Here is a 14,980-nt window from a genome sequence, read left to right as displayed (position 1 = left end):
TATAACTAGGCAAATGACCTTCAGGAATCAGAGCTGAATTTCTTAATTTAGGGTTTGTAAAGCATCTATGACTAGAGCCCACTAGTTCCTGCAGTAGGACTTGAGGGAACTTTGTGAGATGGGAATGGAACCCCCAGGGAGTAGGCAGCATTCTTATAGCAGGAACTTGAGTCCTAGGAAATCTATTAATGAAAATCAGTGAATCTATGGAAACTTTAAAATCATGGACAGATTGTATGTGATGGGAACAAGCTAAGGAAATTAAGTATTTCCAGTCTTTCCCCTTCCACTAGGGAGGGTCTGTTATTAACTTCCAGTAGACTACAGCCAGGGATACCTGGTAGTGTTACAAATAGCAGAGGGCTAAATCACTTTAACAGAGAAAACATGACATTGGACAGTAAAGGGATGAAGAAGATGTCAAGGAAAGTGTGGAGGCAGGAAGAGGTGTTTCTGGAGGGCTGAACTTTATTGGTGGTGAGGGATATGAACTCATTCTGGACATCCTCCCCATCCCTCACCCACTTTGATCTATCTGTATGGAGAGCAGAGGGCTCTGGCTTTAATACTACCTTTCCTCTTTGTGATTTCTACCACATCATTTAACATCCTCCTTTTGTTGTTTCTTCATCTGTGCTCCGAGTGTTTTGCTACTGACCTCCCTTGGAGGGATGTTGCAGGGCTTAAATAATTAATGATTATGAAGAGCTTTGGAAATAGAAAAGATTGCTTCAGTGCTAACTCAGATGCACCTAGGAATTGCAGCAGGCACAATACAAAGCAAAAAGCATGTTGTCAGAATTCCTTATGGAGCCCCAGATCAGCAAAGCCTCCCCCACACATCAGGGTGAATTAGGGCCACAGATTGGAAAGCAGCTCTGATGCTGCTTGGCTTGTGCATGCTTCTGTTACAACATTATTTTGACACTTTGTGTGCTCATTTGTTGAGTAGTTTAAACTCTTTTGTAATCAAAGGAAACCAAAGTGCCTACTACAAGAATTTTCCAAAGATGGTGTCAACCTGATTGAGGATAAAAAATTGATCTACTGGATAAAAATGTTGGAATAGCATGTTTATTTTACTTGTTTGGCCAAACATAAATAGGACAATGATTCAGGAAAAGTCTTCATTAAAACACACTGTTTATCTAATACTTTGACAATCAATGGTATTCTCAGTCTCTTTCCCTCTCTCCCCTTCTCTATCATATCTAGAACTGACTTACTTCCAGACTTCAATATCACCTATAAGAAAACAGAGACCAATGGAAGTAAGTAATCCATCTAGTTGGTGCTAGGATTGAGACTAGAAACCAGGTATCTTATCTCCTAGTTCAATACTTCTATATATATGAGTATTCTTTGATCATTTCTTTTTTTTTTTTTGTCTTTTTGCTATTTCTTTGGGCCGCTCTCAGGGCATATGGAGGTTCCCAGGCTAGGGGTCGAATCGGAGCTGTAGCCACTGGCCTACGCCAGAGCCACAGCAACGTGGGATCCGAGCTGCGTCTGCAACCTACACCACAGCTCACGGCAACGCCGGATCGTTAACCCACTGAGCAAGGGCAGGGACCGAACCCACAACCTCATGGTTCCTAGTCAGATTCGTTAACCACTGCGCCACGATGGGAACTCCTGATCATTTCTAAGAATACCAAGTAACTTAACATTCATTCTTCCTAAAAGGACCATCTTTTCATTCAAAGCTCCCAAGAAAACAGTTATTCAGAATAAAGCTGAGCAGCCATGCATTTAGAGTGTCAGAGAGCTCAACAGCTGTCATGTCGCCAAACACCAAGATTGATTTCCGAGGTCTGCTTGGTTTGGTGAGATATGCCCTCTCCCCTTCTAGTCAACACATCCCTTTCAACTATGGCTTTAACCGATTGATCAAGGTAGGTACCGGAGTAACCACACTTCCCTTCCAGTCATTTTCTTTTTATCAATGTATTGAAAAGTATAGAAACAAGACTGGGAGCAGCATCCTAAAAAACTCCTAGAGTTTAGGTTATCTCAATGCTGCTTTCCTTCCTTCCCTCTTTCTTTCTCTCTCCCTCTCTCTCCACCCCCTTTCTTTCTTTTTCTTTTTCTTTTTTTTTTTTTCCCTTTTTAGGGCCACACCTGCAACATATGGAAGTTCTCCAGGCTAGAGGTTGAGTTGGAACTTCAGCTGCGGACCTATGTGCCACAGCCCTAGCAATGCAGGATCTGAGCCCCATCTATCATCTATGCAGCAGCTTGTGGCAATGCTGGATCCTTAACCCACTGAGCCGAGGGCAAATATAGAACCCATATCCTCATGGATATTATGTCAGGTTCTTAACCCACTGAGCCACAACAGAAACTCTGTAGATATGCATAGTTTAAGTGAGATTCTTTTAGACTGAATTATTCAGATGATAGCAGAAATTTTCCATTAATTTCCAAGTACAAATTCAGACTCAGTGATGAATACCTGAATATAATCCCCAATCTCTTTATTTCTCCTCCTTTCAAAAACCAGCCTTTCTCCCACTTCAAAGATTCTTCCTGTAATCTTTTTACTAGTTCTTCTCTTCTCTTTGCTAGTCCCCAGTCTACCTGCTCTGACAGATTGGACAAACCCAACTGAAAAGCATGTGTGGAGCAGAGGCCGGAAGAAGCATGGCTCATTTTGTATGTACAGTTCTGGGTGATTGGGAAGGCCAGAAAAAGCTCCCCAGTGCTACAGGCTTGGGGGAAAAAGCAAACACTTTTCCAGTTAAAAGATGTTAATAGAGCAATAAGGGGTTTAACTGCTCAGATGTTATAGCAGCAGGGACCAATTTGCCCTAAGCTCTGAGTCTTTGTTTTATGTAGAAATTTTCAGTGTGTGTTATTCCAGAGAATATCAGCCTTGAAAAACAGGCTGAGAGAAGCCTGATTCTGAATATATGTGCCCATTTATTCAACTACAATGTGACTGATCTGGTTTTATAGCTGCCATGACCCTAACTGTTTATTCACCCTTTCTTGGTGTGAATGGCCCCAAGATGTAGAATTAGTGACTAGAAAATTGGTGACCACAGAAGAAAGGATTGGAGTTTTTAGTGCATTGTTTGATTTGACCTGTAATGGAACCTAGAAGATTATTCCCATTCCTCCATGATGATCCTCTTATAATTAACTATACCATGTGTTTCTGTTCATTCATTCAATATGTATTTACTATGCTTTTTCAATGTCCCAGTCATTGTTCTAGGTTCTTATATTTATCAGTGAGCACAGTAGGCAACAGTCCCTGCCTTTAATTATCTATATCCTTTAGTACATGCTTTAAGTCTTATAGAATATTAGTTCCATTGGCTCTAAGATCAGTGTGGTTCCGTACACATTTTTAATGAATCAGAACTGATTCCCCTGGGCCAAATTCTTGTTCTTTGACATTGCATTTCCAGGCTCTAGATAAGTGCTATCCAGAAGAACTTTGAGCACTGAGGGAGATGTGCTCTGTACTGTCTATCACAGTGGCCATAGTGGCATGAGATTCCAAGTGCACTGAAAATTTGGAAGGTCACTGGTACAACCTAAGACACTGAAATTTTAAATTTTATTTAACTTTAATTTAAGTAACTGCATGTGACTAGTGGTCATTGAATCGGACAGTGTAGATGTTTAGATGATCCACAACTCCCTGTTGTCTCTGGAAGATTAGAGATTTCTGCTCCTTTGGCAGGTTGCTTTTCAGGAGATGGTGCAATGAGCCATTCTGAATGTCTAGGGATCCCGGAAACCAGACTGTTCACATGTCAAGCATCAACAACTAAGAAGGTGCAAAGCCAGGCAGGGGGAGTTTGATTTGTGGAGATGATATCGACAAGTAGCCACTGATACATATGTTTGCACTTAGGAGGTCTTCAATAGCTTGAAACAGGACAAGATGCCATTTATGACCAGAGTTCATGAGGCTTGGCTAAATAGAGATCTTTAAACACTGGCTTATATTTCAGGAACAGAATCCTTATTCCTTGGAGGGCTATTGAGAAGGAGACAAGACCCTAGTCTTTGATAAAATGTGACATGGGACTGGATTTTGAGTTTCAGAAACCAAGGCAGCTACTCAGTGACTGGGATTGGAGGATTAGGAAAGAGGCAGAATTCCAAATAAAATAACTTATTCTGAAAATCATACACTGAGCAGCAGCAAAGTTCACATGCTGTTGAATCCAGTGAGCTAAAGTAGCTCCTTCTATTTTTCTTACATGGATCTGGCTGGGGTGGGAGATTGAGACCAGATTGTTCCATCTGTTGTCAAGCAAGGAACAGGGGAGAGAGGCAGCCATATGTTCTTTTTGCTTTCTTAGAGACTCAATGTATCTCCTTGAGGGTATTTAGAAGAGAAAAAAACATCTCTTAGAAAGGACTTCCATATAAACACATTATAAATCCTGTTAAAGTAATTTACACTACCACTGGTTAATTCTCCCCATTATCTTAATGCTTTAGTTCTTTGTTTTAGTTCCATGATCAACTACAACAAAACCTGGTAGAGATGCAGTCTGTGGGACAAAGAATCAGGAGAGTCCATTGGAAATAAATACAGTCTGTCTGAAATCTCTGGGACAGAGAACCAGCCATTTCAGCCAAACAGGGCAAAGCTGACTTGGGCAGCTGAGCACAGGGCCAGGTACTAGAGGCAAAAATCAAGGGATTAGGTTAGGAGAAGCCTGAAAATTTCCTTTCAGCTCTTTATTCCCAGCCTTGACAACTCTTCATTGGTCCAGTTCTGTGCAAGATGATTGTCCTGTGTCATCTTAAAGGTCTTTCAAGGCCAGAGGTAATTTGGAACTTGCAGCTCACTACATACTTAAAATTATTTCCCAAAAATTATTTGGCTTAAATAGATTATTTTTCTGACTTTGCCACTTACATAGTCTCATCATTGAAAACCCAAATGTGTGTTTGTGGGGGTATAGGGTTTCCCAGTAGTATGGCTTCCCTCAGGGACACAGAACCTTTCTTCTTGTGAACTCGACAAGACATTTAACTTTCCTTAACTTGAGCAGCTTCATACCTCAAAAAATTCAATTAGGAGTTCCTGTCATGACTCAGTGGTTAACAAACCTGACTAGTATCCATGAGGACACAGGTTCAATCCCTGGCCTTGGTCAGTGGGTTAAGGATCTGGCTTTGCCATGAGCTGTGATGTAGGTCACAGACATGGCTCAGATCCTGTGTTGCTATGGCTGTGGTGCAGGCTAGCAGCTACAGCTCTGATTTGACCCCTAGCCTAGGAACCTCCATATGCCACAGGTGAGGCCCTAAAAAGACAATAAATAAATAAATAAATAAATATAAATAAATTAGAGTAAATAAATAAAATGAGGTCCAAGGTATTTTTTTTTTCTTCTTAATAAAAACTGTCTACCTAGCTTTTACGTAGAGATGGAGATCTAAGCATTTTATACTTATTTTATTGGCCAGTGGGTAATCACCTGAGTTGCTGCTGGAGAGAAGGTATCAGGATATACTGTATTCAATAAAGTGCTTATATTTAATCAGCCATATCCAGGATTGTATAAAATAAATTGGGAGAAGTTTAGAAAAAATCCACCTAACTGGTGCTTGACTACATTTCCTCATGGTGCACATCGTCATTTAACTTTTAAGTAGTGACCACCAAAATTACCATTATAACCCTTTCCTTCATGAGCTGGCATTATTTACCTCTCTTCTCTTCTTTACTGTTTTCTCTCCAGTCCATATGACTTTTAATATTCTATAAAATTTACCTATTTATTGTGTTTATTGTCTTATTACTCTCCATTAAAATACAGTCTCTATCTGGAAGGGATTTTTTTCCATTGGTATATCTTATTTAATTTACTTGTAGCATAACAGCAGGCACTTGATAAATCTATGTTGAATGAAGGAATTGATCTTTTAGGCTGGCAGGGATATGCAGAGTATAGACTCTTAATCATGAGCCTCATAAGTGGTACTTTCTTTAAGGATTTATCAGGATTTTCTTGGGGAGTATGGAAAAGAGTACAAAGTACTCACCCAGCCCATTTCCTTTCCTTCCGTGGCATCTGACTAGACTACATTTCCTATCCAGTCCTGTGTTAGAGGATACTCTAGGATATGTCCTGGCCAATGAAATGTCATCACCTGGTGGAGATGACAGGTGCCAGTTCCAGATCTGGCCCTGACTTCAGTCTCCTCCGTGCTCTTTTCTTCTCCCAGTTGGCTTGAGGGGCATCCTCAGACTTCTTTTCCAAAGGTGGCCAAGCACACAAGAAGGAAGGTTGTGTCCCTGGGGAGAGCCACACTGCTGGAGAGCCCTACTCCCCTCAAAGCACACAGTTGGATTTTAATATTAGAATTGTAATACTCTAAGTATTTTCATCTGTATTAAACAATTGAGGGGTTTGATCTGTTATAGCATCAGTGTTTCCTTAACCATGAGCACGAGATTGTTAAATTTATTAAAAGAAAGGCTCAAATTTTAGGAGAAGAAACAGTGCTATAGGGTGTGATTGTGTTATGGAAACAAGCACACCATTCCTTGCTACAGTTCAATGTGTCAATTTAAGAAAAAGATATCTTTTTTTTGTCTTTTTAGGGTTGCACCTGTGGCATATGGAGGTTCCCAGGCTAGGGGTCCAATCAGAGGTATAGTCACTGGCCTACAACACAGCCACAGCAACATGGAATCCAAGCTATGTCTTCAGCCTATACCATAGCTCATGGCAATGCCAGATCCTTAACCCACTGTGTGAAGCCGGGGATGGAAACTGCATCCTCACGGATACTAGTCATGTTTGTTAACCTCTGAGCCATGACGGGAACTCCAAGAATATCATCTTTAAAATATAGAAGGAAATATACTTCTTCTGCTTTTTCTAATCAGTTACAATGTTTTCATTTAAACAAAAATGGATTACTTTCCTTCATGAGAGAGAGGTAGTAGGCTCTAGAGAATTTTAGCATACACCCAGATAATATTTTTACTTGGCCCTTACATTTCTTTCAGAAACCACCCAGTTTGTTGTGTTTTAGAAACATTTTAAATTATTGAATATTTGTGTCAACTCATGCAGTTCAATAATGCCCCTCTGAGAGAACCAAAAAACATTTTTTTATGTTTGATATAAGGTTTTTGTTTATTTGTTTTTTATTTGTTTGCTGGAGTGGTTTTTTTTTTTTTTTTATGTTTCTCTTTCAAGTCCAGAGTTTAACTTGTGGGCCATATGTCACTACCTAAATAAGCTGGCACACTTTTTTTTTTGTTTGTTTGTTTGTTTGTAGAGACATTCATTCATTTTTCTCTCCCATTAATTTTGGAATTTGTAATTCTAGCAATTTCTTTCTTGGATCAAGCATTTAAAAATATGGGTAAAGAATTAGTGAATTAGTCAATTATAGTGGATAAAATGATCAAAGTGAAAAAGCTTTCTAAGAATTTGTTTTCTTTTGGTGGGAGTTTCTTTGAGGGGCCTCATCTTGCTGGAGCAAGACATTACCTGGCAGTGTACATTTCTTTCACAGCCCATTGCCATCCTCAACCATCTTAAAGTAGATTTCCATGTGCCAATCAGCTGAGAGTAAATTGGGGTTTTCTCTTCCATCAGCTTGAAGTGAATTTATACAGCATTACATATACAGTTTTCAGCCCGAGGTTTAAAAAGTAAAGGCAGGAGTTCCCATTGTGGTGGAGCAGAAATGAATCTGAGTAGGAACCATGAGGTTGCAAGTTCGATCCCTGGCCTCAGTCAGTGGATTAAGGATCTGGTGTTGCCGTGAGCTGTGGTGTAGGTCGCATACGCAACTCGGATCCCCAGTTGCTGTGGCTGTGGCGTAGGCCAGCAGCTGTAACTCTGATTCAGCCCCTAGCCTGGGAACCTCCATATGCCATGCGTGTGGCCCTAAAAAAAGCAAAATAAAATAAAATAAAATAATAAAGAAGCGTCTAATGAAACTGACTTCAGTTAATTTGGAGAGTCAATTAGCTGACAAAGTAAAGAGAAAGGATTCCTTTTGGCTGCCATAAGTGTGGTACTCCTCATTTTTTGGCATGTTTCTACATCAGTATAGCTTTGGGTGCTGGCTTTCAATAAAGCCTCAGTGACCAAAATGGGAAGATTGTTTACTCTCACCCATTTAGACAGGCTGGTAGGATTGGAACGGTTCAGGTAAAAATAAGAACTAAATATGTTCATATTTAACTTTCAATTGTGATATTTTTTTAAAAAATTGCAGATGTACTGCCATAAATAGAGTTAACTTTTAGTTCTTTCCTAGATGTAGGCAAATGGGAGGAAGTAATGAGTGGGAGGAGAAAGCGAGCTTGATGTTAAATATTCCCACAACCTTTAATCACAAATGCAAATTGGTATTTACTCAGGGAATTTAAAATTCTTGATCGCATATAGGATCACATATCAGGATTTGAGTATTGGGTAGATTAATCTGAATGTGTGCTCATCAAAATACTGTGAATTAAATTCATTTAATTTTATATTGTACTGGAAATTTTTTCATTTTGAATCTGGACATGTGGACAGCATGTTAAAATATTCTAAAATTGTGGGTCTAAAAACTAATTTTCTGAGAACTTCTGAAGAGTATTCATGAAACGAGTTAAACTCGTGACAGATTCTTTAAATCATGGAGAAATCAATGTATAATAATAGTGGAAATTTTTCATCTTTACATTTCTCCTTTGAACAACTTAACCAGTAACCTAATTTTTCTCTGCCCACCTGCTCCATGGATTGACTTCCATGGATTTATAATAACAGTAGCAGAAATCCTATCTTTTTATTAATGTATCATCTAGATGAATAAAAATGATCTTTGTTTTGTGTAAGTTTTATGTTCGTTCATTCTTGGCAAGTGTTAAAAGGAGAGGTTTTTTGCTGTCTTGAGTAGACAATGTAAGAAAAAAAAATTGTCCCTGATTAAGTCTAAGCATTCACTAGACTCTCTAGCTAATCTCTCCCAAAGAAATGCGAGTTGGGAAGTACAGGGGGAGGTAGTATTAAACTGGGGTTAAGTGACTTTTTCACATCTATACTGTGACACAGGTGGACATGTTAACACTCCTGAATTTTTAAGACTGGTTGTTGCCATAGACTGGGCAGTAGGGAGGGAAAAGAGCTAGTTTGGCAGGACTGATAGAATGAAGTTTAGGTCCCATTTTGGCATTTGCTAGCTACAGGATTGTGGACAAATTATTTAACCTATGTGCTAAAAAAATTACTTATTTTCCTGAATTAATATGAGGATTGAATGGAGAATTATAAAGAAAATATTGATGCAAATGTTGACTGAATTTTATCATTAATATCTATTTTTTTACAATTTCATACTGTATAGTAAAGAGTTAACTTTGCCCCAAGAGAAGATCTGGCTTTTGTCTTTGGCCCCTGGAAGGTAATTCTTGTATGCTTGGGAGCCTTGGGCTGGCCATATTTTAACAATAAGATTTAGGGTGCAGTGAGGCCGTGCTTGGATAGTCTTGGGGCGGAACTGGCCACACCTCACAGTTTTAGGATCAAACTAGTCATGCCAGATGGAATACCATGTAATTTAGTCAGTCGTTCTCCTAACAGAGTATAATTCTATGAGTTCTCATCACATTTTCTTCTTCTTTTTTTTCTCATTTATTGTCTTTCTTTTCTTTTTATTATATCTATATGAGGAAATGGATGTTAGTCAAACCTCCTTTGGTAATCATTTCTCAGTACATAAAAATCAAGCCATCATACTGTATGTTTTAAACCTATACAGGGGTATATTTCTCAATTATTTCAAGTCAATTATTTCTCAGTGAAATGGGAAAAAAAGGTCATTTAGCTAATGTTCGTTCTATAATTTGGAGTGCTGTTCTATTTCATTCAAACTGTTTTGACACCAACTGGGGTACTGTAACACAGTTCTCACATGAAGTAGCTGGAGTTGGTGTCAGACTCTACAAGTTAAAGTCTCAGGCTTCCACAAGAATCTCCTTACTTCAGATGTCAGAAGGCCCCAGGCCACCCTTACTTGTGACCAACTATAAATTCTAATGTATTCATGACCCCCTCTCGTTTGATAATTTGCTAGAACACTCATAGAACTCAGGTAAGAACCATATTAAGGGTTATAGATTTACTATAAAGGATTCTGATCAGGAAGAGCCAAATAAAGACACCTAAGGCAATATCTGGGGTTTGAGTGATCAGAGAGCTTCTATGCCCCCTCCTGATGAATCTGGAACTTCCTGGCACATTGATGTGTATATCAACCAGGAAGCGCCATGGAGCTTCAGTGCCAGAGTTTTCATTGGGGTTTCATTATGTACATGTGCTTGATCAAGACACTGGCCACCTGACAGAACACGATCTCCAGACCCACTTCCCTCCACAGAGGTCAGGCTGGCCCAAAGTGTCAGCCCTCTAATCATGTGGTTTGTCTTTCTGATGACTAGTCTCCATCCTGAAACTATCTGGGGAACCAAGAAGAGCTCCTTCATTAGCATAATAAAGACACTCCCATTGCTTAGGAAATTCCAAGGATTTTAAAAGCTCCATACCAGGAACTGGGGGGCAAAGACCAAATGTGTTCTTTATTACCTATCAAGTATGTTAGGAAAATTCATCTTTTGTTCTTAAAAAATCGGCCCCCTACCTGGTGATGATCCCATGGGAAGAATATTGGTTCTAACTTCATTCCAATCTCTTGCAAACTCTGATTCAGTAAGTTACAAACCCATTAATTTTCCCCAAGTCACTTCACTCTCATGGCCTCAGTTTCTTATTTTCTAATGGCTCCTTAAATGACATTAGAGGTTTCCTCTACTTCTAACCATCCATTGCTCTGTGTGTGGGTTTGTTTCTTTGGTTTTGAGCATGGCTTGCTATGTCATAATTGGAGGCCCTTTGTGATTTTAGCCCAAAGCTCAGGAGTCATACTCTCTGGGTCCAAAGCCTATCTTTACTGTATTCCAGGTATATGATATCTGGTCATTTACTTGTGTATATCAACCAGAAAGTTCATGAGAATAGTAGTGTGTCCTTCATGGTATTGCTAAAAGTATAGAAGGTGATAATGCAAGTAAAGGCTTTAGCACTGAACTTGGCAAAAATGTAGTAAAGACTTGATGAATGTTGTCACAAGTATTTTATATTTTACTACATTTTTATATGATTTTAAATCAGTCCTCTCTGGAATAGAAATTGAATACATCAAGGATCAATAGTTGATTCTTGATAAAAATATCAGGGATTTACCATGGACATACAATTTTTAAAATACATATATCCAGAATTTAGGGGAGGAAAAGAGCATTGTAATATGTCTTATAATAAAATACCACTATTACAGGTTACCCAAATTGTGGTGGAAGAGAGTATGTGAAGGATGTTTTTATTGTCATGGAGGAATGATAAACTGAGTTCAAAGTATGTTGAACTTGTATGTGGGTCAGGAGTGGAAAACAGAAGTCGTGGAAAATCCTTTCTATGAATGGAAGAACTGAGATAGCAATTATGCAATGATGAATGTAAGATATAAGATGAACCTGTACACCCATGAAACCATCTCACTTCAGAGTTAGAAAGTATAGATTTGCCTGAGAACAATTCTAGCATTTCCATGGAAGAACTGAGATAGCAATTATGCAATGATGAATGTAAGACATAAGATGAGCCTGTACACCCATGAAACCATCTCACTTAAGAGTTAGAAAGTGTAGATTTGCCTGAGAACAATTCTAGCATTTCCATATTCTAGCTCTGGGGCTTCAACTTCCATAGCAAACAGGTTATAAATAACAGCGAATGTGAAATACTTGACTGAATGAGAAGGATTAAATTTTATGATGACATCCTGAGAATGTCAGCTATTTCCAACTTTTTCTATTTATCTTAAAATTTAATTTGATATTTAATAAACCTAGAGGACAAGAACAAATCACATTTAATAGGAATTTTATTTTGAGCATCATTTTTGTTTTTTGAGGTTTTGGCTTAAAATATTCTGTGTTGCTATTATGGCATGTATACCAATTTTAATTTTGTTCACTTGTGTCCATGAGACACAAATAGAAAAAAATTAATCATGAATATTAGTATTACCAATATCCATATAATAAATAATAATTCCTATATTGAGTACATGGTTTATCAGGCATACACATTTATGAGGTACATTTTCTTTGGCCTTTTATTTCTTTTTATCTACTTCTTTTTTTTTTTTTTTTTAGTATGCAATACATGTAACTCTTGGACAAACATAAATAATTTTAATAAGCCTAAATAATATTTTTCTGAAGTTGAGATATTGAATTATCAAGGTAAAAATGGTATCCACATTCTTATTCCTCAATCATTTTTCATGCATTCATTCAGCTAATATAAGCATGATATGATGATGGTGAGCAAAACACAATATTACCTCAGTGAGAAGTTCACAAGGATATAACATGTAGCAAGAGAGATAGGTAATGGGAGTTCCCATTGTGGCACAGCAGAAAGGAATCTGACTAGGAACCACAAGACTGCAAGTTCAATCCCTGGCCTCACTCAGTGAGTTAAGGATCTGGCATTGCTGTGAGCTGTGATGCAGTTTGCAGACGTGGGTTGGATCCTGAGTTGTCGTGGTTGTGGCATAGGCCAGCAGCTGTAGCTCTGATTGGATCCCTAGCCTGGGAACTTCCATATGCTGCGAATGTGGGCCTAAAAAGCAAAAAAAAAAAAAAGAGAGAGAGAGAGAGAGAGAGAGGTACTGTATGTACGTGGCTGTAATCAAAGACATCACTTTTGAAAAGACCTAAGAAAGTATGAAGTATTACAAGAGTTTGAAGAGAAAAAGATATTTTGGGGGGTGTAAATGATCAGCAAAACACCTAACTTATTAAATGACTGATTTGATAAATGAATTTTCCAGCAGCACTGTTCTACAAGAATCCCCACTGTTCGGGGACAACAGTTTGACCAACATTTGTAAAATTTTAGCAATGAATATATTGTAAATATTTATGAATGGCCAAATAAAGAAAGTACTTAACAATATGTCACCAAATAAAGTAGTTAACAATATGTCATCATTTTATTAATTTAATGATGTGTATATAGATAGATAATAGATAAATTCTACAAGAGACATTAATTACTTAGAGGTCAGTGATCATTTATTCCTTTTTCAAATATTATTCTCTTACAGTGGATTTGAAATAATTTCTTATTAGTGGGCTATGGAGGTGAAAGTTTTATTGACTATTCTTCAAGGAAACCAGTGATCTGATTTTTCATTTCAAAAGGCTGCAAAGTTGCTCTTAGAGTTTAATAGATTCAGTCTTAGAGAATAGATAACCAAGGAACTGTACTCATCTCCTGTATTAGTTCTTTTATGATTTCTTGATCATCCATTCATTCATTCCAGAGAATAGATAACAAAGGAACTGTATTCATCTCCTATATTCTTTCATGATTTACTTGCTCTTTCATTTATTCATTCCACTGTGTGTGTGCATATAATTTGCTTTTATGAATCAACCTTCAACGGAGGAAATCTGCTCACAATGGCAGATACTCTGGTAAATCTTTTCCATTGTCTTTGCCATCTGATAGGACCAATTATATTAAAATATTCTGACAGCCACAAAACTGTCTGTACTGTCTGAAGTGGTCAGCTTAACCTTTAAAAAAAGTGCAGTCTAGTATTTCTCAGTCATGTGTAGATGTTATTTCTTTCATGCTCTCCTGATTTTAATGAGTTTATATTTAGTTACAGAGTATATAAATACAATTTATTTTTATATATTGATTTCATAAGTTGTGACATTGCTGAATTAACCTATCCTGGGAGACGTTTTTGGGTTTTTGTTGTTGTCGTTTTGTTTTGAGACTCCCTGGGATTTTCTGTGTAGAACATTGTATCATTTGCAAATAAGAATAGTTTCTTTGCTTCCTTTCTGATATGCATAATTTTTATTTTATCTCCTTCCTTTACTGCACAGACCAGCAGTGCTTGGACCTCCTTGCCTTATTCCCAGTCTTAGGGGGAAAAGTATCAGTCTTGCAATATAAAGTATGATGTTAGCTATAGGATTTCCTGTAGATGTATTTTATCAAGTTGAAGAAGTTCTCTTCTGTGTTTAGTTTGCTGAGAATTTTAATTGTGAATGGATGTGGAATTTCGTCTGTGCTTTTTTTATGCATTAATTGATATGATTATGTATCTTTTAAAAAATCTGTTAATGTAATAAATACCCTGATTGGTTCAAAAGAACATTTTAATATTTATTTAATTTGTGATTGGAAATTCATCATTCTTTTCCAGTAAGTAAACATTTCATATGTGATCAAAATGCATATGAAAGGGGAGTTCCTATTGTGGCTCCATGGTAATGAACCCAACTAGTATCCATGAGGATGAGGGTTTGATTCCTGGCCTTGCTCAGTAGGTTAAGGATCTGGCATTGCTGTGAACTGTGGTGTAGGTGACAGACAAGGCTTGGATTTCACATTGCTGTGTCTGTGGTATAGACCCGCAGCTATAGTTCTGATTTGACCCCAGACTGGGAACTTCCATATGCCGCAGGCATGGTGTCTAAAAAGACAACAAAAAAATGCATATGAAGTGAAAGAAAGATAAATTTATGGAATTTGATATAGTGTTGATTTAGAAATAAAGAACCGACCCATAAGAATTCCCAATGGTACATATGTTAAATTAGCTTATCTTCAACTCTATCACTATCTCCCCGGTATTTCTTCCTTTATTTATTCTCTGCTACCACTTCTTTCTCTTTCTAGAGGTGGGTGCTCCCTGACTTGAGAACTCCCATGGGTTCTAGGTTCAGGAGACAAGTGGCCATCTGCTTATTTACTGGGGAGGCATTAAGTGGTGTGTTGTTCGGTTAGAACCATTTTGTTGTAGACGATCTCGATGCCTCAGTTTTAGCATTCTACGTCTGACAGAAAGACAAGGGCAGAGCGAAGACAGGATGAACAAGAGAATGAAATACTATCAC

The sequence above is a fragment of the Phacochoerus africanus genome, chromosome 3 (genome assembly GCF_016906955.1).
Source record: "Phacochoerus africanus isolate WHEZ1 chromosome 3, ROS_Pafr_v1, whole genome shotgun sequence".
Lineage (NCBI taxonomy): Eukaryota > Metazoa > Chordata > Mammalia > Artiodactyla > Suidae > Phacochoerus > Phacochoerus africanus.
The sequence above is the reverse complement of the archived record's forward strand: the minus strand, read 5'-3'. Positions refer to the sequence as shown.